General features: G+C 45.7%; 1 pseudogene; it reads right to left on the bottom strand.

Moving 5' to 3' along the window:
- Positions 1 to 15526: 15526 nt before the first annotated feature.
- Positions 15527 to 17592, bottom strand: LOC101774151 (annotated as a pseudogene).
- Positions 17593 to 26060: the final 8468 nt, after the last annotated feature.

The following is a 26060-nucleotide window of genomic DNA, read 5'->3' as shown; positions in this document are numbered from 1 at the left end:
GCTCATCCAAGTGTGCATTAGCAACAGCGAGCTCCATCTCAACCTCTAGTTTTTCCTCAGCAAGCAGTACCATATCATGCTCCATGTCGGTCACCTCCTCCTCTAGCTCGGTAATCCGGGTCTCCATGTCGGATATCCGTATACCCCTCTGGATGAGCTGATACGACTGTTCCACCAAATCTCTCTTGGTGGTATGAGATGCTCCTGGGTGTCTACAGCTATCCGAGCCAAGATAGCCATCGCTCTCCCCTGGAGCTCAACCAGTCGGTACAACGCAGTCATGCACCACGTCGCGGTGCAAATGGTGACCAGCGGGTGTGAGGTTACCAACACCTCCATGTTGTTCACCCGGTCAAGCCAAGCTATGTCCAGCCTGTCCCTGGCAGGGAACAAGCCAATTGGATCCAAAAGGACCTCGAAAGGGTGTAGCCGGTAAAACTGGGTAAGGGCCTGCAAGGCAGCGGAATCCCAAGTATCCTCGAGGGTATGACCATAGGTCGAAACCTCAAGCTGGGGCCACTCGGGCTGCACTGGGGGTGGAGGTACGACCACTCGCACGCTGCACCGCTGCACTCCGTGCTCCTGGTACTCGCGTCCCGCATAAAGAGGCGGCGACTGGTACCCAAACCACCTCAAGGTGTCCCACAAGATAGCGGGAAAACCCTCAAAGTGCAAGCATGTAGAGTGGGAGGTGCCATCCGTGCCACGAATCACGTGCCCAGGATCAGCCATCTGGGACCAAAGATCGATAAAAGAAACGTGAGATTAAACTTGGAATGAAAAAACAGATTATGGTAGGCTAGAGAAAAAGCTCATAACTCAACAAGTAATCATCCAAAAATTTTCAAATTTTACCAACATTCTCTTTTGATAAATGGCAACAAGTTTGGTTTTCAAAAGTGGAGTGAAAACAGATCCTAACAGAGTGATACACTCAGATCTTTGACAGGTGGACATGCTGAAAAGGCAGCTAGAAAATCCTTAACGCGAAGAAGAACTTAAACATAAGGGCAAGGTTAATTTAAGGGTTCGGGTTCACGAATTTTAGTTCATGATGCATGCACGACCTACCTCGTCCTCTCAACCAAAATAATTGCCAAAAATTTTTGGACTTACGTGGTTAGTGCCGATGGCAAGGCAACAATTACATCACTCCCTATAGTAGCTAGTCGGGTTTCTAATATTGTTTTCCTACGCGAGCGTAGTTAGTGTACCTACAGAAAAACACAACCACATGAACCTTTCATGCCAGCACTCATGAAAGCGTCCCCATTCATTACTGTTTGCTATAGAAATGGCACCCATGCATTTAACGCTGCATGGACATCGCAACAACCGTGGAAATAGGCCCCTTTGAATAGGGCCATATAACCCTTCGCATACTCGTGATGCGGAATCATACGCACGTATCATAAACGTGGGCGAACAACCATGATGATAGGCTCGTTGGAATCAAACCATACCACCCTTCGCATGAATCATCATACGGAACCTTGCGCACGTATAATAAACGTGGGCGAAAACAACAGCGATGATAGGTTCTTTTGAATAGAACTCCCTATCAACCCTCGCATACTCGTGATGTAGAACTCGGTGCATGCATGATACACGTGGGTGAAGTGCTGGAAGTCAGTAAAATAACCAATAGCTAATAGCCACCTTAAATAACCCAAAATTCCCTTAGGACCTCTCGCACTAAGTTCATCCTTAACGATCGTACAAGAATTTTCAAATACATTTCTTGCAAGCTTTTAGTTTAGAAAAGGTGTTTAAGACCTATTGTCTTCTCTGTCCTGCTAACCTGCTCTGGTACCAGCTGTGGTGGAATCGCCTAATTATCTTAGCTAAAGCACAATTAAGTCGCCTAACACGCGATCATGTGCTTTAATCAAGTTAACTTGGCAGTCCGTCAGATTTCATCCAATAAACCACTCCACAGGACCGAGAAAGCATAGCTCACACGAAGGTGAGTGGTTCTAGAGAATACAATAGATCATCCAAATTAACCAAGTGCATTAAATTATTACAGCATCAGTTTTGAAATTCAACATAGTTTGTAGAGTTCTTGGGCAGCGAAAATAAACAAACGGAAGCTAGTGCCAAGGTCGGACGTCACGATGAGGTCGATCATGACATCACTGGTCCCTGTCCTTGCCGTCCGAGGAGGGATCCCACTCGACCATCCACCCAGGAGGAAGCTGGGGAGGCTAAGTGCCACTAGAAGCAAACTCGGGGGCGACAACATCACCTGAAAAGACATGCCACAACAAGGCTGAGCGACTACGCTCAACAAGACTTAACCGACAGGTGGTAACTACTCCACCAATTTCTAGACATGCAAGGCTCTTTGGATCAGGGATTTGTTTTGCCAAAAGCGACTAGTGTAGGTCCTTACTTTCAATATTTTAGCCACAAGTTCTACATTCAATTACCCATCTAAGTTAGCAGTTATACTAAACAAGCATAGTTTTCCAAGCAATTAGTACAGATAACCATATTAGATCATTATCATCTTTCATTCTTACTCAGTGTAGCATAGCAATCAAGGAGTCCCAAATTGTGAGAGGCAGACAAATCAATTCGAATTTCTTAACCATGCATGGCGAACCTAATCCCACGACATCCCCGCACCGTGAAGGGTCGCTTCATTTGTCAGCCATCCCCATCAATTCCCAGACCCGTGTCGGGCCCACTTCCCTTGGTACAAGGCTCCATAGACCCGACCTCTGCCGTTCTATGACCGCACTTGTCACCACATGATGCACCAGGGGAAAACTCAGTTTCCATAGACAGTGGAACGAACCACTCACGTCCCGGTTCAATCAGGTACTAGGCTTCCCCATCCCATACTAGGTATGAGATTAGTACTTTCAAACACTTGATCATGAACATCATCACTTTTTGACCTTAATTCCAATTTCATGTAGATAGACGGGGCAATCCACCGACCACCAAAATAGTTCACAGAGCCCTGCCCCGTCCATCGTCCTTATAGTTGTTGCAAAAAGAAAGCAAGCAACTCCTATAATTCACGAGTGACAGGAAGTCACTTGACTTTTACCGAGTCATGTTTAAGCATTGCAACTACTCGGCCTGTCATACTAGTGTTCAGATCAAAGGGAAACTAAGTCATGCATCTATGGTTTCAATCAACTTCTGGAACGTAAATGCACACACATAACAACAGAAGGCATGCACAAGTTTAGAAAAAACTGGGTTATGCTCCGGGGCTTGCCTTCAAGCGGAGCGGTAGTGAACTGGTCCTCGGCGTGCACGGGCTTGACTCCTGCAGGAGGCTGCTCAGCTATGACTTCATCTTCTGGCGCCGGGTGAAGCTCGTAGGTTCCGTCTGCGAGGTTCAGCTCTACACGAATGTAATGCAAGGATAAGCCACTTAGACGGTGATTTCAACAATATTTGCAAGGATTTAAACCCAAAACTGTAGCAAAACTATAGGAAAAGGTGTGAAACCTACTTTATTGGATCTTACTTAGAACGAGGATTCCAACCAAAGTGATTTCACACTTTTCTGATTTTTCCTCGATTTAAGATGTAATTTCCAAGTTTCTGTCGATTTTATTCGAGTTAAAAGAGTCAGATCAACGAAAACTTACGATTTGACCCTTAGACTTAGGGAATAACTGTACCGGGATCCTCAGATTTAACATAAAGAAGTCCTCAGAATTTTTACACAGATACCCTCGTTCAAAATAAAAAGATACAACTGAGCCCTCAGGCGAGGCGGACAACACTCGGGCGAGGCGGATAGCACTGGGCGAGGCGGACAACACTCTGGCGAGTTGCACAGGGTCCGATTGCTTTCGTGGACAATTCAGGGTCGGGAAGAGCTAGAAAGGGGTCGGCAGCTCACCTCCAGTCCTACTGACGAGGTCTCAAGGTCGGGAAGAAACAAGCCAAGGTGGAACGGGGAACGACGGTGGCTCAGGTCGGCGTCGCGGGATTTGGCGGTGTTTCGGTGGTGGTGGTGCTTCTTGTGGACAACAAGCAAGCTCTAGAGCTGCGCGAAAGGATGGCGAAGCGGCTGGTGGGGTCGGCAAGGTGCGGGGTTAGGTAGAAAGGGGGAGCTCCACGGAGAGCTCAGACGGCGGCGCTTGAGCGCGAAGCAGAGGAGTGTGCAACGGCGGAACTTGAGCGAGTGGTGGTGAAGAGAACTCCAGTAAGAGGCTTCGGTACCCTTTTATAGATGCGTGGAAGTGTTCAGAGGAAGGAAATGAGCTCGAGCAGGTGAGAGGGTAAGATCAAGGGAGAAGAACTGGTCTGTCGCGGTGGCGATTGGCTGGCGCCTCCAGTGGCGAGCTCGGACGCGATCTTGCCCTTGTTGGGAAGCAAGGATTTTGGGCTGGAGGCAAAGCGGGTTTGCTGGGCACGCAGATCTGCTAGGTCTGCGCGCGTGTGTGGTCGCAGCCATCAATGGCGGCGGCACCATTGGCGGACAGGAGGGAGGGAAGGGCATTGTAGGCGAGGGTGCTGCAGGCGAGGTGACAGGGCGAGCGGTGTGACGTGAGCATGCGTAGGACTAGCGACTGCCGAGGCACGCTACTGGCAGCACGGTGGAGGAGCTATCACTGCCTGCGCGGTGGTTGGCGAAGATGGTAGCATCGCGAGGCGCGCGCGTGGGCAACGCGGCTGGGGTGTGACGGGAGGGCCGGAAGGCGTTGGGACGCGCGGCCGGGGATCCGAGTGGGGCAGATGCGCGTGGGAGGCGAGGCGGCACCGGCGCGACAGCGACTGGTCTTCGGTCGCAAAGTGGCAGGGGCGACGGCGGAGCTGCGGGCAGTGCGCTTGGCGCGGCCGGCGTGGCCTCGGATGGGACGAGATGGGACAGAGCGAAGGACCGTGGGTCGTCGTCACGCGTGACTCGGGAGCGAGGCGCGTCGACCCAACTTGTTGCAGCCGGCGACTGGATGAGGCAGCGCTCGCCAGCGAGGTCACGCCAAGCGGCAGCGGCGCCCTGGAGCGTGGCGCACACGCACTCTGCCGCTGTCTGGCCGATGGATCCACGAGATCCTTTGCCGGGCCCATCTTCAATCCTCTTTATCTCCCGATTTTCAAACTGCAGCACGTTGACTCCCTTTACAAGAGTTGTAGTACACAGACCAAGGTCCAACTTTTGTAATTTGACCGAGTTCAACAACATGGTGGATTTGAAGATTCAATGCTTCAAGGTTATGGGAAACGCCGGTTTCAGGACTTAGAGAGAAGGGGCGGTTTTGACTGGTTTTCAGGGTTCTGGGCTGATTTGAGCTGCAGATCTGGGAAGCTTCGGAGGTGAATTGGACCAAGTTCCAATTAACAAAGGTGTCATAGGAACTTAGTTCTCCAACTTTTACAAAGGGACTTTTTTGATGTTCTGTTCAACTTTTAAAAGATAAACCCACCCTAAGGCGCTAGGTCAGGCTGATTTCTAGACTTAGCCGGAATTGATAAAGGAGGCTGAGTTGACCAAACTAGGGGACTTGACCTGGATTTTGGACAAAACAACACAGATTGGTGTACCGGGTTGTACCGGGTTTTTGATGGGCTTCTTATGAGGGGAAAAAGGGTACTTCCACTTGCCTGAAAGTTGCCAGGGCTCTTCTTTAGGCACGAAGAATTGGTTCTTATGATTAAAACACCATTTAAGCACCCAGGTTGTTACACCACCGCCGAGTACGAATGGGGATTTGGAGACCTAAAAAATACACCTTCGTTTGTGGCAGGATGGCAAGCTGTTGGAGGTCATGGCATCAAATAGTCGATCTGAATCGTCGATTTACAGATGAACGGCTAGGAGGAATCAGGCTTAAGTAGAAATAGGCCCACGATAAGTTTTTTGGCCCATATAACTCAAACATTCTTCGTATTTATCATTACAAGTATTTTCAAAAGTATTTCAAATTTAACTACAAGTGCCTCCAATAAGATTCAAAAATTTACATAAAAAATATATTCAAGCTCATATATACCATCATAGCCCAAATTCTAGAGATAGATGCAAAATTCAATTATTTGATATGGATAATTCAACCATCTAAGTCTAAGCTACTACAAAATAATTATAATAATATCTAAATTTTGTTAGAAAATTCTACAAACTAACACAACAACATATTTTAGGTCCATAAGCTTGTCATAAAAAATTCAAATGGTTTTAATAAAGTGGGGCAATACATTGTTCACAAATGAATACATCTCCCACATAGTTTCCTATAACTTAAGTCAATCTTTCAAGTTTGCATAGGTCAAAATACTTTTGAACTCATATACACCCCAAATTTGGACACAACATCATATTTACCCTAGTATTAGAAAATATGAAGTTATATTTGCAATTGTTTTGCAAAACCATTTATTTTTTTCGTACTTAGGTGTAAGAGATTAAGCGATATGTAAAAGATCTTAGAAATAGTACCTAACTTGCAAACAAACACTATTAAATGCAAGAGTGTGATTTTAGATAAAAATAGGAAAAATAATCATCAAATTCGGAGTCCTATGAGGGAGAAATACCAATTACAAGTTTTAATTCTGGATTAAAAAGAGAAAGATGGACTACTTACGAGTTCTTATGCCTCTCAGCCAATCACGTGCTACCATGTGGAGCAGTAGGCTTGTTTGTTTCTTAAGGAATTCTAAGAACACCGGCATGTGGGGTCCATGGGTCATTTGGACATTGATGGGATACGAGGTAGGCTATGCTAGCGCAAAAAAAAAATTCTACCACGTAAACTAGGAAAAATGCCGTATATGGATCACAGGATTACCACTTGACGCACTGGTGTGGAAGATGTAGAATTGCGTCGAGGCAGTGAAGTGGATCAGCGTAGTTGATCACGTTGTCAAACACGTAGTCGATCACGTCGACGTCGAGCAGCTCGTCAGCAGCTCGTCCACGTGCAGCAAGCTTATCCTCGTGCCGCGGCTCGTCGGCGGCTCATCGTGGCTCGTCCAAGTGCTGCAAGTGCAACACCTCTAAGGTATCCACACGTGCAGGGAGGAAGCATCGCAAGCCGGACTGCTAGGTCCGCGAGTTGCAACAAGCGAGGGTGTGGGAGGCGCGGCGGCTATGCTTCGGCCAAAAAGTGTCCACCCTAGGGTGCCCCCACCCCTCTATTTATAGAGGTTCCTGACGGACCTTTGGGTCTGAGGCCCATTAGTACTTCTAAACCTGATCCAATTCGGATCACATCCGAATTAGGCTTCCAGCCCCTTAAGTGTGTGACCCTATAGGTTCGGATACGTATAGACATGGCCCGAGTACTCCTACTCGATCCAATAGTCGGTAGCGGCCTCTAGCAAGGTATGCCAACTCCTATACGCACGCGAAGATCATATCAGACGAACTGTCACAACATCACATATATGCTATTCCCTTTGCCTCATGACCGCTCTTTCTCGATCCTATGATTTTGAGTCCCTTTGTAGGTTAACTCTTAACCGTACGTAGCATGGCCATGCATTTCCAGATCCGATCACTCGAGGGGCCCAGAGATATCACTCTCAATCAGAGAGGGGCAAATCCCATCTTGATTGACCATGCCTCACAGCATGCTTCTTGACAAACCCGAAAGCTACCTTTTTAACTACCCTGTTACGGTGTAGCATTTGATAGCCCCTAAGTAAGTCGATACACATCTTGAGTACATGTGACAATCTCAAGTCTAAGGACAAAGCGTACTTGTTGTGTAAAGAGAGAACTACTTCTCGAGTTGGGTCAGTCCTAAAACATGTCTCAACATGTGCCTACATTATTAGTTTGACATCTCCATGTCCATGACTTGTGAAACATAGTTATCAACTAATACATGTAGAAGTCTAATATTCATATGTGTCCACACATGAACTCTGACTAGGGACAACTTTTACAATAACCATACAAGTAAAGAGTTCCACATACAATTCACATAATTGCAGAGCAATTCAAGTAGCCTTTAATGGATATTCAATGAACATAATATACAAATCATGGATACAATCATATATCATCATCTCTTTGATTTCCTCTAGGGCATACCTCCAACAGACATCACGATCCAAAATTTTCACCGGGTGCCAACTCTGCCGCCGAAGCCGAAAACATTTCCCACGAAATGTCCCTTGGACCCGCAAGCAAAAAATACACCGCTACCACGTCCATCAAGCGATTTGTGACAATCTCCTCCCACACCCCATATCTCTATCCCTTCGCTCAGATCTGAATCCACCTCTGGCCTTTCAGCTCTACGCTTCCAGGCTCCAACGCGTTGGCACTCGACCCCTACCCTCCACCCAAGGCCACCACACCGAAGCTTCAACCTCGTCGACGACACCGAGCGCACCGGAGCTAAATCCCCATCGGCCACTATCGTTGCACCAAATTTGCTTCCCCTTTGGCCGCTACCATCGCACCGGATCTGCTTCCCCGTCAGCCAATACAGCCGGACCGGATCTGCTTCCCTGACGATGATAACCGCTGCACCAGATCTGCTACCCGTTCGATGATGACTGCCGCACCGAATCTGCTACCCCTTCGATGACTCCCGTCGCACCGGATCTGCTACAATGTCGATGACGACCGCCGCATAGTAGCAGCCTCACCATCCTCGGCGAGCAGCTACCCCGATGATTGGCAATGGTCAGACGCCAACACCCCGGAGCAAGAGGTATGCAAAATCCATCTACATTCTATGGTTCTAGGTAGTGACACATTCATCCACGATTCGGGGTTGGAGGTTGTAGTGTGTCTGTATTCTAATTCTAGTCACAAATATGGAATCAACCTAGGTCAGTAATACTTCAAATCTGTTTACACATGTTAGAACCTTCAAAACAAGTGAGGTTTATCATTAGCTGTTAACTTGGCCCACACAGTAGCATTTCAATTGTTGCATCAATTAAAAAAAGATAGCAGGATCCAATATAAACGAAGGAATAATTTATTAAGTTATAGGTACTCAGATAGCTGTTCAGCTAGGAAGCAGCTCCAGCTGCTTGGGCTTGCAGCTGCAGCTGAAGCCACTGCAAAAAAGCAACAGCAAACAGGCCCGATGATATAGACTTAGAGGAGCCGACAACCCTAGCAATTGAGGTGCATCTTCTATCTTGGCGGAGGGGATGCTTAGAAGGAGCACTAGATATTTCCAATGCTTAGGAGGAGCACTAGATATTTCCAATGCTTAGAAGTGCTTTTAATTTGTTCACATGCTTACAACTTCTGCTTTTTGAAATCTGCAGGGCCCTGTGCGGACTGGGTGTAGGAAGGTCTGTGCGAAGAAGAGGAAAACAAGTGGTGCCATAGCTCCTGGAGGTAGACATTTCAATAGGGTGAGGTTAATCCCGCCAACAGATGTCTTTCCTGGAGCTTCAACAAGGTTACTGAAAAGGCTGCAAGCATCAGGACCACATGAAAAGCCTATACAGGAAGAATTGCCACCAGTTGCAGAAAACAATAGTAGTGATGATAATGTTGTGCAGGAAGAATTGCCACCTGTTGCAGAAAACAATAGCGGTGATGAGACTGGTCGGAATGACTCAGGACCATTATTTGGTACATTAGGTCTAGAACAAGAACAAGCACTACAGGAACAGGTTGATGGTGAAGTTCACGAAGAAGTAGTTGTAAATCCCTGTACATGCTTATTTGCTTTTCTAGTAATTAGCTAATTTGCTTGACGTTTTGAATTTTAAATTATCTTGGTTGCCATGCTCAACAAGTTCGTACCAGCATTGAATCTCTACATGGTCATTTCACCTGCATCCATATAATATACATCTTTCCCTACAATCAGACACCAAATGATACACCACAATTCACAGAATGTTCACCATAATGAAGTTACAACCAAATAAGTTCATGACACCACCACAATTAGTTCACTGATAGTTTAGAACCACATAAGTTCATAACACAAGCACCAGAGGTCACAACGGAATGCCAAGTGCTGACAACAGTTCCACAGACATAGGATTAGGGCTGAGAACAGATACTAGGGGCGTTCAGGTTCAATATCTTTATAAGGATGAACTGTCCAGGGGCTGAGAAGTGATACCAGGGGAGTTCAACAATAGGTTCTGCCTAGTTTCCATTGACATCTAGAACATCCAAAAATAAACTATTAGTTTATTGATTATAGTAAAAAAAGGATTATATTCAACTATCTGGGAACAAAGGCAGATTGGATAATTGCTACTAAATAGTGTTAAAATAACACACCACTAAAAGACAGGGGCAACCATGAATGTTAAAACTATGTGATGCAGCATGTACAAAGAAGTATTGGAGATAGGATAAAAGTCTTGAGGAAGGATTTGCTAAATGGTTGGTTATGTATGAACGTGGACCTGTATGATATGGATACGTGTAACATCCAGAAAATGGAACATGGTGGTCCAATAAGAAACTAACATGTGTACTAATCGATAACTGACATGTGGACCAATTAGAAAAGAACACGTCATAAGCAGAATTGCAAACGTGGACTGATCAGTAATGACATGTGAACCAATAGTAAAATGGCACATGTAACACTAACGAATCAACACGTGGAACCGTCAAAAAAGACACATTGACCAATAGGAAGATAACATGTGGACAAATTGGGAAAGGACACATGGACCAATAGAAATAAGACACGTGGGCAAACAGGGAAAGGACATGTAGACAAACGGGAACATGACACGTGGACAAATGGGAAAATGACATGTGAGCAAACCGGGAAAGGACACGTGGACAAATGGGACAGTGACACATGCACAAATAGGAAACTGACACAGGGACATGTAAGAAAGTGACACGTGGACCAATTGAAAGGATGACATGTGTCAACACGAGATGGCGACATGTGGGTGAATAGACTAATCACACGTGGACTTGCGTCGTCTTGACACGTGGCCTTATGCTAGCTACTCGCGTGGTTGTCCTCTTTGCGACATGTGCAGCCCGACACGTCACCCGCCAGCATGGATGAAGCCACGTCGCATGCCAGCGTGTCCGAGACACGTCACTTGCTAGTTTGGACGGCACCACGTCACCTACCAGCGTGGACAGGGACACGTGGATCTGAAAGTTCAGTGATGTTTTTATGACCCGTCCTAGAACGAACATGGTTCCGTGATGAAAGTTTTTTCGTCACAGATAGAACTAGTTCTATGACGCTTTTGGCAGATCGTCACGAAAGTACAAACTTGACGCTCCATTTTTTATAGATTGAAATTCGTCACAAATTCATCGCAAACATTCCTTTGTGACGAATTTGGCCTTCACAGTGACGAAAACCGTTCGTCACCTAAGCTACGATTTCCACTAGTGCTCGCTGCTGATCAAATAAGCCTGCGAAGGATCACTCCCAGAGGATGTTGATTTATGGGACAACCCAATCAACACCTGGCCCATACTACTCTCACTCGCCGACATGTACTACGTCGAACGGTTGAAGCTGCACTGTGCATCAAAGATGTGGGACATGGCGTGCGTGGAAACTGTGAGCACATTTCTACGATGGGCTTTTGAGGCTAACTACACCCAATTACAGGAGAAATGCATGTATCTCATAGCGCTAAACTCGCCGGACGGAATGCTCACAGAGGATTTTGTGTTCGTATGTTACCATCATCCCAAAGTTATCAAGAAGATCAGCGTGCTTGCTTCTATTAACATTGAGTAGAGATTAGGAGGCCCCCGCCAGGGTTCGCTCTAGTTTTAATGTTATATTTTAGTGTATTTTATCCTGTAAATAGTTAAAATAGTACATTAATTTGTTGCACTGAATCACATTTGGAAAGCAGTGCTCGGATCATCCTGCTAACATGAATCTACAAAGGAGGATAATCCATGGAGTGGTCATCAGTGCCGTGATGTCACGGACTATCCCAGACTCCCTTCTGGAACCGCTCCTTTACGTAAGGTCACTGACGCTTGTGTCCGAGTCCCAAGCGGTCCAACGTGCCAATAACCCAAGTCTCATGGCGGTTTCCAAAAATTTCCATCTCAAGCTACCGAGCACAAAGGCGGGATCTGAAAATTTGAATTCCCCACTCCTCCTCCGGGTCCTCCCCCGTTATATATAGTAATATAAATAAAAGAGGGGATCCAAGCCTCCCACATCCCGCCTGGTAGTTCCAAAATTAGCCTCCTCTCTTCTTCCTGCTAAATAGCCCTAGTATATCTACGACGGCGGCGGCAAGCGTGGTCTTAGTGGCGTCGTCAAGCTCGATGGGCGACGGGCTGCCTAAGCGACTTTCAGTGGGCTACCTCGACGACGAGCGACGGGCTTCCTCGACGATGGGGGCTTGAAGCTACGAGATGGTTCGAGGCCGTCGCTCCGTCAGCTTCCCCGAGGCTACCACCAATGGCTACCGTGCTCGACTACGTGTGAAAAAGACCGAGGAAGCAGCGCATGTCCGGGCTACTCCATCGAGGTGGCATTCGGCACCTCCTTCTCTCCATGTCTGTCAGGTGAGCGGTCTCCTCTCCGTATTACTAAATTCAATTATTAGATTGCTTCCCCATACTCTTTGCCTTTCAATATTGTAGTTGGTTTGGGGAATGTTGATCTATTGTACCCTATTGTGAGAATTGGTGAAAAATTACTCCTCCACCAGATCCCCTTTATCTTTGTGGAACTTAATAGATGAAATTATTAGATTGCTTCCCATGCTCTTTGGATTTCACTATTGTAGTTAGATTGGGGAATGTGGATCTACTGTACACTATTGGTAGAGTTTGTGAAAAAATACTGCTCCAACAGATCCCCTTTATCTTTCATATTTTCTAATAATTATTTTTGTGCCAAGTCAAACTGTTTATGTGGTTTGTAGAACTTAATAGATGAAATTTCTTTAGTTTGCGAATGATCTCAACCTTTGCCACATGTTCTTGTGCTTGTTTATTTATCCGCTCTTAATTTATACTTAAACAAATGCATCAACGGAAGTTTGACTGTATCCTATTTCAGCCGGCCAGAGGGTCAGCATCTGTAGTCGCTCCTTTTCAGTCCAGCTCCAAGGTAACAAACTAAACACATGATAATTATTGACGTTCCTTCTTTCCTTAGTTTAAATCAATTACAAGATCACAATCTGACTTTGGATCCACTGTTGCCAGCTGGAAGTTCTCAAATCAATGGTGTTTCTTGCAAAACAAGAACGTCATATGGTAGCAGAGTACTCAAGAAGCTCTACCAAATCCTTATGTGGTAGTGTTGATGAGGAGCAAGTTGATGCCAGCAAACAGGATGGGGTACAACTTCGACAACAATTTGTTGATCACCAGTAAGAGTTAGCTACCTTGAAGTAGAAAATAGAAGAATCAGAATCAACTCTTAAATTGCAGTCAGCCGAGATTGAGAAATTGAAAAAGGTAACACAAGATAGTGAAGCACTCCTTCGTCAACTGCTAACTTATACAAGAGGTTAAGATCAATGCTCTACTTTGTCTCTGGAGATTATAACCTGGATGCAGCTTTGTTAATCTCTATTCTTTGTGAGAAAATTATCTTGTTGCGATATGTGATGAACAATATGGTAGTGGTTGTCTCGATGGGGATTAATAATTTATTTTCTTGTATACATAAATATGTGTGTTCTGTTTATTATTTTACGAATTGGATTAGAATTGAAATGAAATTAATTATTTGTTAGGTCCGATTGGTTAAATTTATGTTCGCCTTAAGTGGGCTTAACCCACATATAATTGGGCCAAAAGTCAATTTCATTCATAAATCGGGACTAAAAGGGCCGCAAACAATTTGCACAACTTTTTCATAATTGTCATGCCACATCAGATTCTGTCCATCGTGGCAGTACAGTAGGATCCAATTTATGACGTTTCTGTTTGACGATTCGTAGGCGTCATAGTCTTAGTGACACAGCGAAATAAGGAACGTCACTAGTCATGGTTTATAATGCTCGACTAATGACAAAGAGTTTTCGTCACTCCCGCATCATGAATCATGATTTATGACGCAAAAAACATGTTTATGACACTTTTTGGTTTGTCATAGGTTGGAAGATTTGTAGTGATTGCAGTCACCAAAAAAATGTGATCTAATTTGATTTTTATCGAGGTTTACTTCCTAGATGGAATTTAATTAGTTATAGATATGTTTACACATTCTAGTAAATTTTTTAGTGTTACTTATTTAATTATATGGTTCTAACTTACAATTACATCTAAAACTAGAAATAATAAACCACTTTTGAAAAGCCACCTTGATACAAACACATAGCACTTCCAGTGCCAAGTTTCATTTTGATATTTCAAAGAGTGCCAAGTTTCATCAACATTTTCAGTATTTTGTCATTTCAATATTTTCAAGAGTAGCAAATAACAATTTCTTGATGGTTAAAACACCCCCACACAATACACTTTAGCATTTCATATGTGCTCACTACATTTAATTGTAGGACACATCGTGACTTGAACATATGTGACAAGTAAAGAATCACGCCATTGACGCTGATTTTGTTCAACACACCGAATTGCGCTAACTCGCGCGCAGTGGAAATCACTTCGCGGGGCTCTTGCCCTCGGCCGGGCATACCGGTTGGGGAAGCCAGTCATACCGGTTTACACAGGGACTTCGTGAAAATCTAAGAACACCACCCTGACCCTGTCAGGGATGATGTGCCTAGGGTTGCTCTAAGATTGACAAGCCACTTAGAACTTCCTCAACCACCATAGAGATGAAGAGGAGAAGCAAAAAGGGGTTGGAAAACATTAAGGTTTGGAAAAAAAGCAAAGATACTATTGATTGATCGATTGGATAAACCCTCAATCGGTCGTGGTCCTTTATAAAGTGTTGAGAGTTTACCTGCAAAGAAATTCTTTTACAAGTTTTAATCGGATTCCTCAATTCTACTTGGATTAGAATTGGACTGGTCAGATCACCTCTACACAGACTGGTTTGTATTGCCAGACCAGCTGCAGGACCGATCGGTCAGCCTAGCCAGATCGGCTTGATGCTGATTTTGGCCACCAACATACGCGTGTTACCTTTATAAAACTATATGTAACGGGCAATGTTCTACACATGTTACCATGACTTCGAGCGGCCGCTTGTGACGTGTCATTGATAATGGCAATGTTTGTTGACTACTAAGTCGTTATATATAACGGGTATAGAGTCCATTAACTTTGACTAGGCATCAGCATATCTGGTAACGTTTTTAATTTTTTTCCGTCCATTATAATTATGGAGGGTGTCACGCATTAAGTGATCATCAATTGATAGTTTGTAGCAGTATAATACTATCTTCGTCCTAAATTGTAGGTCATTTAATTTTTTTAGATAGCTAACTTTTGCTATGTAGGTCATGTCTGGATAAAACTATCTATCTAGAAAAACTAAAATAACTTATAATTTAAAATGGAGGCAATAGTATTATACACTATGATACTAGACGGCACAACACGTCATACAACACAAACTGTGTACTGTGTACTTTTGACATGGCTAACCCAGAATATCATTTCCTACATTGGATTACGATGTAGAATTCAAATAAGCCAACATTAGCTTGGAAAATTTGCCGAAATGAGATGGTGTCGCTACTTGAGTCCGTGCGATGCGGAATGTACAATTGCATTGGCTATGATCTTGTAGGCTCTCTCTGATGGATGGAGCGCATCAAAGAACATGTATTTATCAGCATTCTCGCATGTCAGTGCATTGTCCAGGTTGCACAACACTCCTGTCTCAACGTATCCTGTACCGCAGCATCCTCGCACTGAATTCTCAAAACCTAGCAATCCAAGTCCGGAGTACACCATGAATTCGACGATTACTAAGAATATACTTTCTCCATTTTTTTACATGTCACATTAGATTTGTCCTAAGTCAAACCTATCCAACTCTGACCAAACTTATAGAAAAATTAATAATATCTATACTACCAAAATATGCACTATCAAAGTATATTTCATAGTAAATTCGTTGCGACAAATTTGATATTGTAGATATTTTTGATTATTCTATAAACTTGGTCAAAGTTGAACAAATTTGACTTAGAACAAACCTAATACGACGTGTAAAACAGAGGAGTTTTACACGTCACATTAGGTTTGTCCTAAGCTAAACCTATCCGACTTTGACCAAGTTTGTAGAAACAATACAACATCAAAAATACTATCAAAATATATTCCATGGTGGATTTAATGAAACGAATTTGGTATTATAGTTGTTATATTTTTCTATAAATTTGTTCAAAGCTAAAAAAAATTGATTTAACGTAAACCTAATATGACATATAAAAAAATAGAGGAAGTACATAAATCAGCTTAATATAACTAGGTGCTGCTGTGGAGCACTTGCATTGGGCGACCACAATGTATTTGCCAAAATAGTCTAAATAGATGGGACCTACACCTAGGAGTCCATAGAAAAGATCATAATGGTAAGCACTAAAGGTGGGTCCTACTGGAGGTAAAAAATAGCTTTAGAGAAGGCCACAACAGCAACCTGCTGGCTCTTGGCTGCCAACTACCCTATTTATTTAATGTTGTGCTGTGCACATATGTTATTTTATTGTCTTATGGGCTGCCCACGTTGTTATGAGTAACTTTTGCTATTTCTCTCCTATCGCACAATGGGATAAGAGGGCTGAGTGCCCTATGACTGCTTTTTCGTCCTCAGCGCTTAGCAATGATTCACTCACCGTACACCCAAGGCTTGGCGATCATGTCCCCCACGAGCCGGTACTGGTCCACGTACACCACCTGCACCTCCGGCAAGTCGCGGTTGAGCCTCCGCACCATCGCCCTGAGCATGCGGTTGAAGCTCCGCGCCACCATGTTGTGCCACTTGTTGTAGTCCCTGGGCCTGGCGTGGTTGATGGTCCGCTGCAGCGGCAGGCACCCCAGTGGCGGCAGCCTGGGGAGCCGGACCCGCCGCGCGCCGAGGCTGTATATGGCGCGCACCACCGCCTCCGTAGTGCCAATGAGGTACTCCTCATACTCCAATAGGGTGAAGCGGTAGCACCTGATGGGGAAGAGGAGGTAGTTGGCCAGCAAGTCGCTGGCGCCGACGCTCAAGAGGTAGAGTGAACGGGCGATGACATAGCTAGTGGCCGCGTCGCCCTTGGTGCGAGCAAGCTTCTCCTTGTACACCTTAAAGTGCTCAATTTGCTGAGTCAGGGTCACTGCTGACTGCAAAGGAAAGGGCAAAGTGACGAAATTCATGTATTGTACTCTGTACTAGGGATGGACTGAGTAATTGACCTTTGACCATATGCGCTTTTATTAGAAAAAAAGATAAAAACAATACACTCACAAAGATTTGCGCCGTTATATCGTCCAGCCCACTACCCGCTGAGGTGAAGCTCACACCTGACCCGAGCCGGTGCATGCTGTGGCTAGGGTCGAGGTACGCCGGCACGACGGGCGGCAGGCCGAGCGCCTGGGAGACATAGTCCATGGTGAGGCGGCCGTTGGAGAAGCGATCGTTGGCGACCCCACCGGCAAAGTCCCGGCCGTAGGGCGTGTAGTTGCCCCCCAAGGAGTGTCTATATGAAGTTTTTGTTGCCGATGTCGGCCGTCGAGTCGCCGAACACGATCACCGCCGGGACCCTGTCAGCGGCGCCGCCGCGGACTAAGAGGCTTATGGCCAAGAGCACCATCATGCAGGGCAGTAGCAGGGGCATCTTGCAAGTAGATAGGAGCGTACTTGTGGTTTGCTGCGGGTTGTTGCTCATTTGTGGTGATGGAGTGCGTGGATTGATAACTTTGTCACCGCGATGCCACGAATCACTAGTGCGCCGCTCGGTGCTTCGATTCTGGTTGGAAGTTTGGAACAGCTTAGGCAGGTTCGGCAAACAATGTGATGGACTGATGGTGGGCCGTGTTTCTTGTTCATCCATCTTAGAGGCCGAGTCCGCAAATGTTTGGTGCATTTATTTTGTGAAGTTTCCTGGAATTTCATGTGATTCACACTACCAGAGAACTGACTTTAGATACCACCCCCTTTAGTCTCGGTTTAATTTCAGCCTAGGAGAAAAGGGGCTGCACCACGGTAGGCTGGAATGGGGCGCACCTTTACTCTCGGTTCCTTTTTTGAAACCGGGACTACAGGCCACCCTTTAGTCTCGGTTAAAACGGCTAGTTTCTGGGTACCGATGGCGCCACCCTTTACCTCCGGTTGGAGCCACCAACTAGGACAAAAGCTTTGCAGTTACCAATCGGGATAAACATTTTACTCCTGGTTGGTAATTCCAACCGGGACAAAAGGTTGAAGCTTGTCCCGGTTGGCGTTACCAACCGGGAGTAACCACCAACCGGGACAAAAGCTCTAATCTTTTGTCCCGATTGGATTTACCAATCGGGATAAAATCTTATCTACAAGTACCCTTTCTTCCTCCTCCACTCGTCCAGCCCGAGCCACTCCATTCCACAAAGATAGATAAGCTCATCCTCTCCATGGCACCGAAGTAAGCCTAGGGGAGGTGCTGCTGAATTTTTTTTTCTTATTTCCGTGGGGATTTCACCCATCCAAAGTGTTGTGAAGGTTAGCTACTTCATGCTCCATTCATTTATTGTTGTTAAGCTTTGTTTTATACTTTAGGGAGGGAGAAAAATTAGTTTGTTTGTTGTTAAGCATGTAGAGGATTTGTATTTATACATATTTTTGAGCTACAATGTGATGGATAGTTCGAATGTGAGGGAGAATGGACAGTAAATGTGAGGTAGAATTGAGATTATTTCAATTTTATGTATTAGGGAAAAATTAGAGTAAATGTGTTTTTAATACTTATAAATTAGCCATATAAATTGTAGGTGTAATTCGATACTTTAGTACTTTTCAGATAGAGGTATGCAATTAGCCATTTTTCGAATAAGTACATTATGTGGGAAATATTAAATTTTTTAATAGTTTAGTTATTTTTAAATTAAATATGAGCTAAATAATTTGTGTTTTTCTATGTAAACTTTCAGCAATATTTGAGTTTTTCATACTATATGATGTTGTTTGCTTCTGAAATTTTAATTTGTGTATTTCTATCTAAAATTGTAGCAATGTGATTGATAGTTTTATTGTAATCCATTTTATTGATGGCTTGCGTAATACGATGCAGATGGACCGGCAATGGATGTATAACGCGGACAGGCGGAGCAAGGAATTTATTGCTGGCACAAATAATTTTCTTGAAGTGGCTAAAGCGAACAAGCTAGAGAACGGGTTCATATCTTGTCCATGCATCCAATGCAGTAACTAGAAGTGCTATTCAGAGGCTTCCTGGGGGATTATTCACAACCACTTGTGTAGATACGATTTCACGTCTAACTATTTGGTTTGGACCCATCACGACGAAAGAGGGGTTGTAATGGAAGACGGTGAAGAGAAGGAGGAGGATGACAACATTCTGGACTACATTATAGGCCAATCTTTTGCAGATACTACAATGGGTGAGGCTGATAAAGATGAGTTTGCAGAAGATGGCCATACTGATGACCTCGATCAGGTGCTTAGGGATGCACATAGAGATTGCGAAACTCCGAAGGAAGCATCAAAGTTGCAGTGCATGATAGATGATCATAGGAAATTGCTATACCCAGATTGCCAGGGAGGCCATAAAAAGCTAGGTACCACACTAGAATTTATGCAATGGAAGGCAAAAAATAGTGTGTCCGATAAGGCATTTCAGGGGATGTTGGAAATTGTCAAGAAGATTCTTCCAAAGAATAATGAATTGCCATCCACAACATATGAAGCTAAACAGATTGTTTGCCCTCTGGGATTGGAGGTTCAGAAGATACACGTATGCCCTAATGATTGTATCCTCTATCGCGGTGCTGAATATGAGAATCTGGATGCGTGTCCCGTGTGCGAAGCGCTGCGATATAAGATTAGGCAAGATGATCCTTGTGATGTTGAGGGGAAACCTCCCAGGAAGAGAGTTCCCGCAAAAGTGATGTGGTATTTCCCTATAATACCACGCTTGAAGCGCTTGTTCAGGAACAAGGCGAATGCTAAGTTGATGCGATGGTACAAAGAAGAACGTAAGGAAGATAAGATGCTAAGACACCCCGCTGATGGGGCTCAGTGGAGATCAATTGATAGAGCATTCCCAAAGTTTGAAGGTGATCCCAGTAACATAAGGTTTGGTTTAAGTACTAATGGATTCAATCCATTCGGTGAGTTGAGTAGTGGTCATAGTACTTGGCCTATGACCTTATGATCCTCCTTGGATGTGCATGAAATGGAAGTTCATTATGATGCCGGTGCTTATCCAAGGCCCAAAGCAACCCGGAAACGACATTGATGTGTACCTAAGAACGTTGGTTGATGAACTTTTACAGCTCTGGAAGGAAGAAGGTGTACGTGTGTGGGATGAGGATAAACAAGAGATGTTTAATCTGTGAGCACTATTGTTCGTAACCATCAATGATTGGCCTGCACTAAGTAACCTTTTGGGACAGACAAACAAGGGATATCGAGCCTGCACCCACTGCTTAGATGACATAAATAACATGTATTTCGAAGCACTGTAAGAAGGTAGTCTATATGGGTCATCGTCGATTTCTCCATGCTCACCACCAGCTGCGAGAAAGCGGGATGCATTTCAAAGGGGCGCCAGAAACTCGTAAAAAACCTTTACATCGTAATGGAAAATGTGTCTTTGAGATGATAAAGGATGTAAGGGTAGTATTTGGAAAAGGTCTTGGTAGCCAACCTGTTCTGAACGATGATGACGGATATGCAGCCATGTGGAAGAAGAAGTCAATATTTTAGGAGCTACCGTATTGGGAAACACTAGATGTCCGCAACGCAATAGACGTGATGCACCTGACGAAAAACCTTTGTGTGAACGTGCTAGGCTTCATGGGTGTTTATGGGCCCTCAAAAGATACACTGGAAGCACGACAGGACCTTAAAGAAATGGGGCAACGGGATGACCTACATCCAGAAAAGAGAGATAACGGACAGCACTACTTACATCCTGCTAGGTACACTCTCAGCAAGGAAGAGAAGGATAGCATGTTTGAATGCTTGAGTAGTCTAAAGGTCCCATATGGGTACTCCTTGAATATAAAGAGAATAATAAATATGAAAGAAAAGAAGTTCATAAATCTCAAGGCCCATGATTGCCACATGTTGATGACCCAGTTGCTTCCAGTTGTACTGAGGGGTGTTCTACCAGAGAATGTTCGATTGCCGCTCGTAAAGCTATGCGTGTTTCTCAATGCGATTTCACAGAAGGCAATTGATCCATCGAAGCTAACAAAACTACAGAACGATGTGGTGCAATGTCTTGTCAGCTTTGAGTTGATATTTCTACCATCTTTCTTCAATATTATGACTCACCTTCTGGTTCACCTAGTAAAAGAGATTAATATTCTCGGACCAGTATACCTGCAGAATATGTGGCCTTTCGAGAGGATCATATTAGTAAAAAACTATGTTCTTAATCGTGCCCGTCCAGAAGGAAGCATCGCCAAGGTTTATAGAACAGAGGAGGTGATTGAGTTTTGTGTTCATTTTATTGACTCAATTGACCCGATTGGGGTTCCAACTTCACGCCACGAGGGGAGGCTGCGGGGAATGGGCACCCTTGGAAGGAAAGTATGTTTGAGCAATGATGCTGATTTGTTCAACAAGGCACACTACACTGTTCTACAACAGTCAACCTTTTTAGCTCCGTATATTGATCAGCACAAGCAAATGTTAGTTTCCGAAAATCCTGCGAGATCCGATGCTTGGCTTACAAGAACCCACGTGGAAACTTTTCCCTCCTGGTTGCGCAAACAACTTATGGGTAACTCTGAGATTCACCCACAGCTTGCTTGGTTAGCCAGGGGACCTTCTAGCACAATCGTGAAATTCCAAGGCCACGAGATAAATGGTTATACATTTTACACGAGAGCCCAAAACCAGAAAAGCACGAACCAGAATAGTGGTGTCCGCATAGATGCCATAGGCATAAATAGTAGCATGGACTCTTATTATGGTTTCATAGAGGAGATATGGGTGAAGCTAAATGGCGTAACCAAAGATCTGTATGGAATGATAATAGTGGACCTTAGCAAGACTGGATACAGTGATGAACCATTCATACTCGCCAATGATGTGCATCAAGTTTTCTATGTGAAGGACATGTCTAGCAAACCCAAGAGAAATCTAGAAGATCCATGGGAGCCAAAATGCCACATAGTCGTTCCAAGTAAAAGAAAAATTATGGGAGTCGAGGACAAAACAGACCAATCAGATGATTATGATTAGTTTGTAGGTATGCCTCCATTCGTTGTTGAAGTTGACCCTAGCGCTATCCAAAGAAGAGGCTCCGTACTTGCACCGTGATCATGACCAAGGACCATTCATGAAGAAGAAGTTTTTTAATATTACATTCTAATGCGTTGAATTTGCTTCACATTTATGATTAATTTTATGTACTACTTGATATAATTTCATGTGTGCTTAAATTAGTTGTTTTCACGCGTATAAATTATTTAATTGATAATTTCTTAATGATAGTGATGCAGTAAAATAGTTATTTAAGAAGGTAATATAAGTAGTGTAGAATTAATGAGTCATTCAAACTTATTGTAAATATTATTGGTAATTAAATATATTTTTGCATGTTCGAAATATGTAAAGTTTTAATTTTTGCTGCATGAAATCCAGCGAAAACATAAAAAAATTATTTCCAAAAAAGAAGAGGGAGATGAGAAATAGGAGAGGGACATTTTATCCCGGTTGGTAAGGCTCTTTATCTCGGTTCGTAATTAGAACCGAGACAAAAGGGTAAATTTCAATTCCCGCCTGGATGTGACCTTTTATCCCGGTTCTACTTACGAACCGAGATAAAGGGTTGCCCTTTTATCTCGGGTGTGTCAAAACTGGGATTAAAGGGAAGACCTTTTATCTCGGTTTCTCAAAAACCGAGATTAAAGGACAGACCATTTATCTCGGTTTGTAAGAAGAACCGAGATTAAAAGCCTATTTCTCTCAGTTCTTCTTACAAACCGAGATAAATGGTAGGGGGGATAAAAGTAACTGGCATTTCTACTCTCCCCCCCCCTCGCACCCGGTAACTTAGCGAAATTTTTACTCCTCTAGCCTCCGCATTGTATCCGTCGCCGGCTCGTGGGCGTCACACTACCGCCTCTGTCCCCGTCGCTGCCTCCTCTCCATCCGCGCCGTCATCCTCCACCTCCATCCGCGCCACCATTCGTCATCGTCCGCGAGCCGTCTCCTCCGTCCGGTGCCCCGTCATCCTTTCTCCTCCGTCCGACGCCCCGTCCTCGCTCCTCCATCCGCGCACCCCATCCTCCCTCCTCCATCCGCCGTCCCATCCTTCCCTCCTCCGTCCAGCGCCCGTCTTCCCTCGTCCTCCGTCCAACACCCTGTCCTTCCTCCTCCATCCACGCGTCGTCCTCCTGTAACGACCTCGATTAAAAATCCTTCACGGTAATCTTAAGCCGAGTCCCTGATCCCCTGTCTCAGTTTTACCAAGTCTAAGTGCTCAACCTCCAGTTCGGTCCCGACCCCTGTTATCCGACCCCTCGCCGTTTTCCCCAGTTCCGACCCTGCCGACCCCAACTCACCCGCCAGATCTTTCTAAGTCCTCCCACAACGCCTCCCTTCAATCTAAGCAGTGGACCACTGAGACTGACCGGTGGACCCACGAGATCTTTCTCCCAGATCTCCCGCGACAAACGCACTCGAGTTGCATGCCCGCTTCAGAGTCCCCTTGCCGCGTGGCTCAACTTCTCCGACGCCCGCCACTCCGCCTCGTCGCTGGCCACGACCGGATGGATTCTCGCGCCCCCTTCCCCAATCGCAGCGGAAGCTCCTCTGCTAACCTTTCTGCAGCACCTCACCGCCCGCGCCCATCATCACCTCGCCAGACCCCGGCTGCAGAGCCCGATGCCGCTCGTCTTTTCCGTCGCCCCTCCACAGTCGCGCCGCCCCGGTCCTCGCTACGCGACGATTCCTCCTCCACCAACCCAGACCACGGCCGCGACAGCTCCTTTCCCGCCCTGTCAGAGCTCCGCCCCGACAATCTATTGCTCCGCGCTCGCCCGCGCGACTGCAGCCGCCTGTCTTCTCACCTGTGCGCCCTCGTTTCTTCCATCAGATCCACCGCACGACGACGCCCGCCTTCGCCAAATCTCAACCACCGGCAAAACCGCACTTGCGCCACCCTGTCATCGGTGCCCAATGACCGCCGGTGTCATCCCCGAAGTCCTGCTCCACCGCCCTCGTCGCTCAATCGCCGCCCCGGCAACGCACTCCATCGTTTCTTCCCCGGTCCTTGCACCGCTCCAACCTTCTCTCTTTCGCGCAGCTATAAAAGGAAATGCCGGAGCCCCACCGGAGTTCCCCTTCGCCATCGCTGCCCTCCCGCTTTGCTCCCTGTTCGTGCTCACAGCGCCACCGCCTAAGTTCTGAGGAACTCTCCTCTCCGCTCCACACCGCTCTCTCAATCCGCCCAGCCTCTTGCTCCCCGTGCTGCACAAGAACTTGCTTGTGGTCCCCAAGAAGCACCGCCGCCGCCGGAGTACCACCGGGCATCATCGCCGCTGCCCAAGCCATAGTCTTTCCGCCCAAGCCTGTTCTTTCCCGACCCCAAGCTTCATCTGTAAGATGAAGGTAAGCTGCCGACCCTTTGTTCGTCTCGTCCGACCCCTCCTATCCGCCCGACCCCGGTTCCGTCTCGCCCGACCCTGTCTGTTCCGCCGACCTTTCTCCGCCTCGCCCGAGGGCTCGACTGTATCTTTTTCCTTGAACTGAGGGTATATGTGTAAAACTTGGGAACTTCTCAGCGTTAAATCTGAGGACCCCTAGCACATCTATTCCTCTAGATTAAGGGTTTGATCATAAGTTCCTTCCCATCCGACCCTTATATCTTGATCTCCACCAACTCAAGCGAACCTCCCCACCCTCCCGTAACTTGCCGCAAGTTTCTGGGCTCAAACTTGCAAGTGTTGCTGTTGAAATAACTGTCTAAATGCTAACCCATGCATTGCATTCGTGTAGAGCTGCGTCTCGCCGACGGCTTCTACAAACTGTGCTCGGCGCTAGAGGACGAAGCTGCAACAGAGCTCTCGCCTCCAGAAGCCGAAGCCGTCCAAGCAGAAGAACAACTTCCCTTCTCCTTGATCGAAGGCAAGCCCCGGATGCATGAATCCCCCTGTGTTTTACCAAACTTGCGCATGCCATCCTTATCATGCTTGTGCATTTACGTATAGGAGTTGTTTGGGACCATAGATTCATGACTTAGATCCCTTGATCTGATCACTAGCTATTGGACCGAGTAGATGCCATGCTTAATAGGAAGCGGTAAAAGCCGAGTGATGTCGTGTCACTCGTGAGTTGTAGGAGTTGGCTGTTTTCCTTCTGTTACAACTATAAGGACGATGGACGGGGTAGGGTTCTGGTTAACTCTTTGGTGGTCGGTTGATCGCCCCATCTATCTATGAAACTTGCTAAGGCCCGACAGTGGTGGTGTTCGTGATCAAGTGCTTGAAAGTACTAATCTCATACCTAGTATGGGATGGGGAAGCCTAGTACCTGATTGAACTAAGGCGTGGCTTATACCCCTGCTGTCCCTGGAACGAGGTTCCCGTGGTGCATCATGTGGGTGCAAGTGCGGTCACAGTACGGTAGAGACTGGGACTGTGGAGCATTGCATGCCAAGGGAAGTTTGGACCTGACGCGCGCCTGGGAATTGACGGGGACGGCCGACACAGGAAGCGACCCTGGTGGTGCGCGGATGTCGTGAGATTAGGTTCGCCATGCATGGTTAAGAAACCCGAATCGATTCGTCTGCCTCTCACAGTTTGAGACTGCTTGATCACTATGTCACCCTGAGTAACAAAGGAATCTGATAAGAGCATGGTCTTGATGTGTGTGTGTATATATATATATATATATATATATAGGATTATACTATACAATACCCTGGGTACGGAATAATCTATTCCGTACCCGAGCCTATCGGTGCACTCACGCGCGGCCGGTTCACGAACTGGTGTTTTCCGATTTTTATACCAGCTCATCCGAACGTGGGTCATTATCATCCCGTTCCCGTTCCTCCTAGCAGGAACCGCTCTCCATCCCCCGCCGCGCGCCGTCCCTCTCCATCCC

This window comes from Setaria italica, chromosome II (genome assembly GCF_000263155.2).
Source record: "Setaria italica strain Yugu1 chromosome II, Setaria_italica_v2.0, whole genome shotgun sequence".
NCBI lineage: Eukaryota > Viridiplantae > Streptophyta > Magnoliopsida > Poales > Poaceae > Setaria > Setaria italica.
The sequence above is the reverse complement of the archived record's forward strand: the minus strand, read 5'-3'. Positions and strand labels throughout refer to the sequence as shown.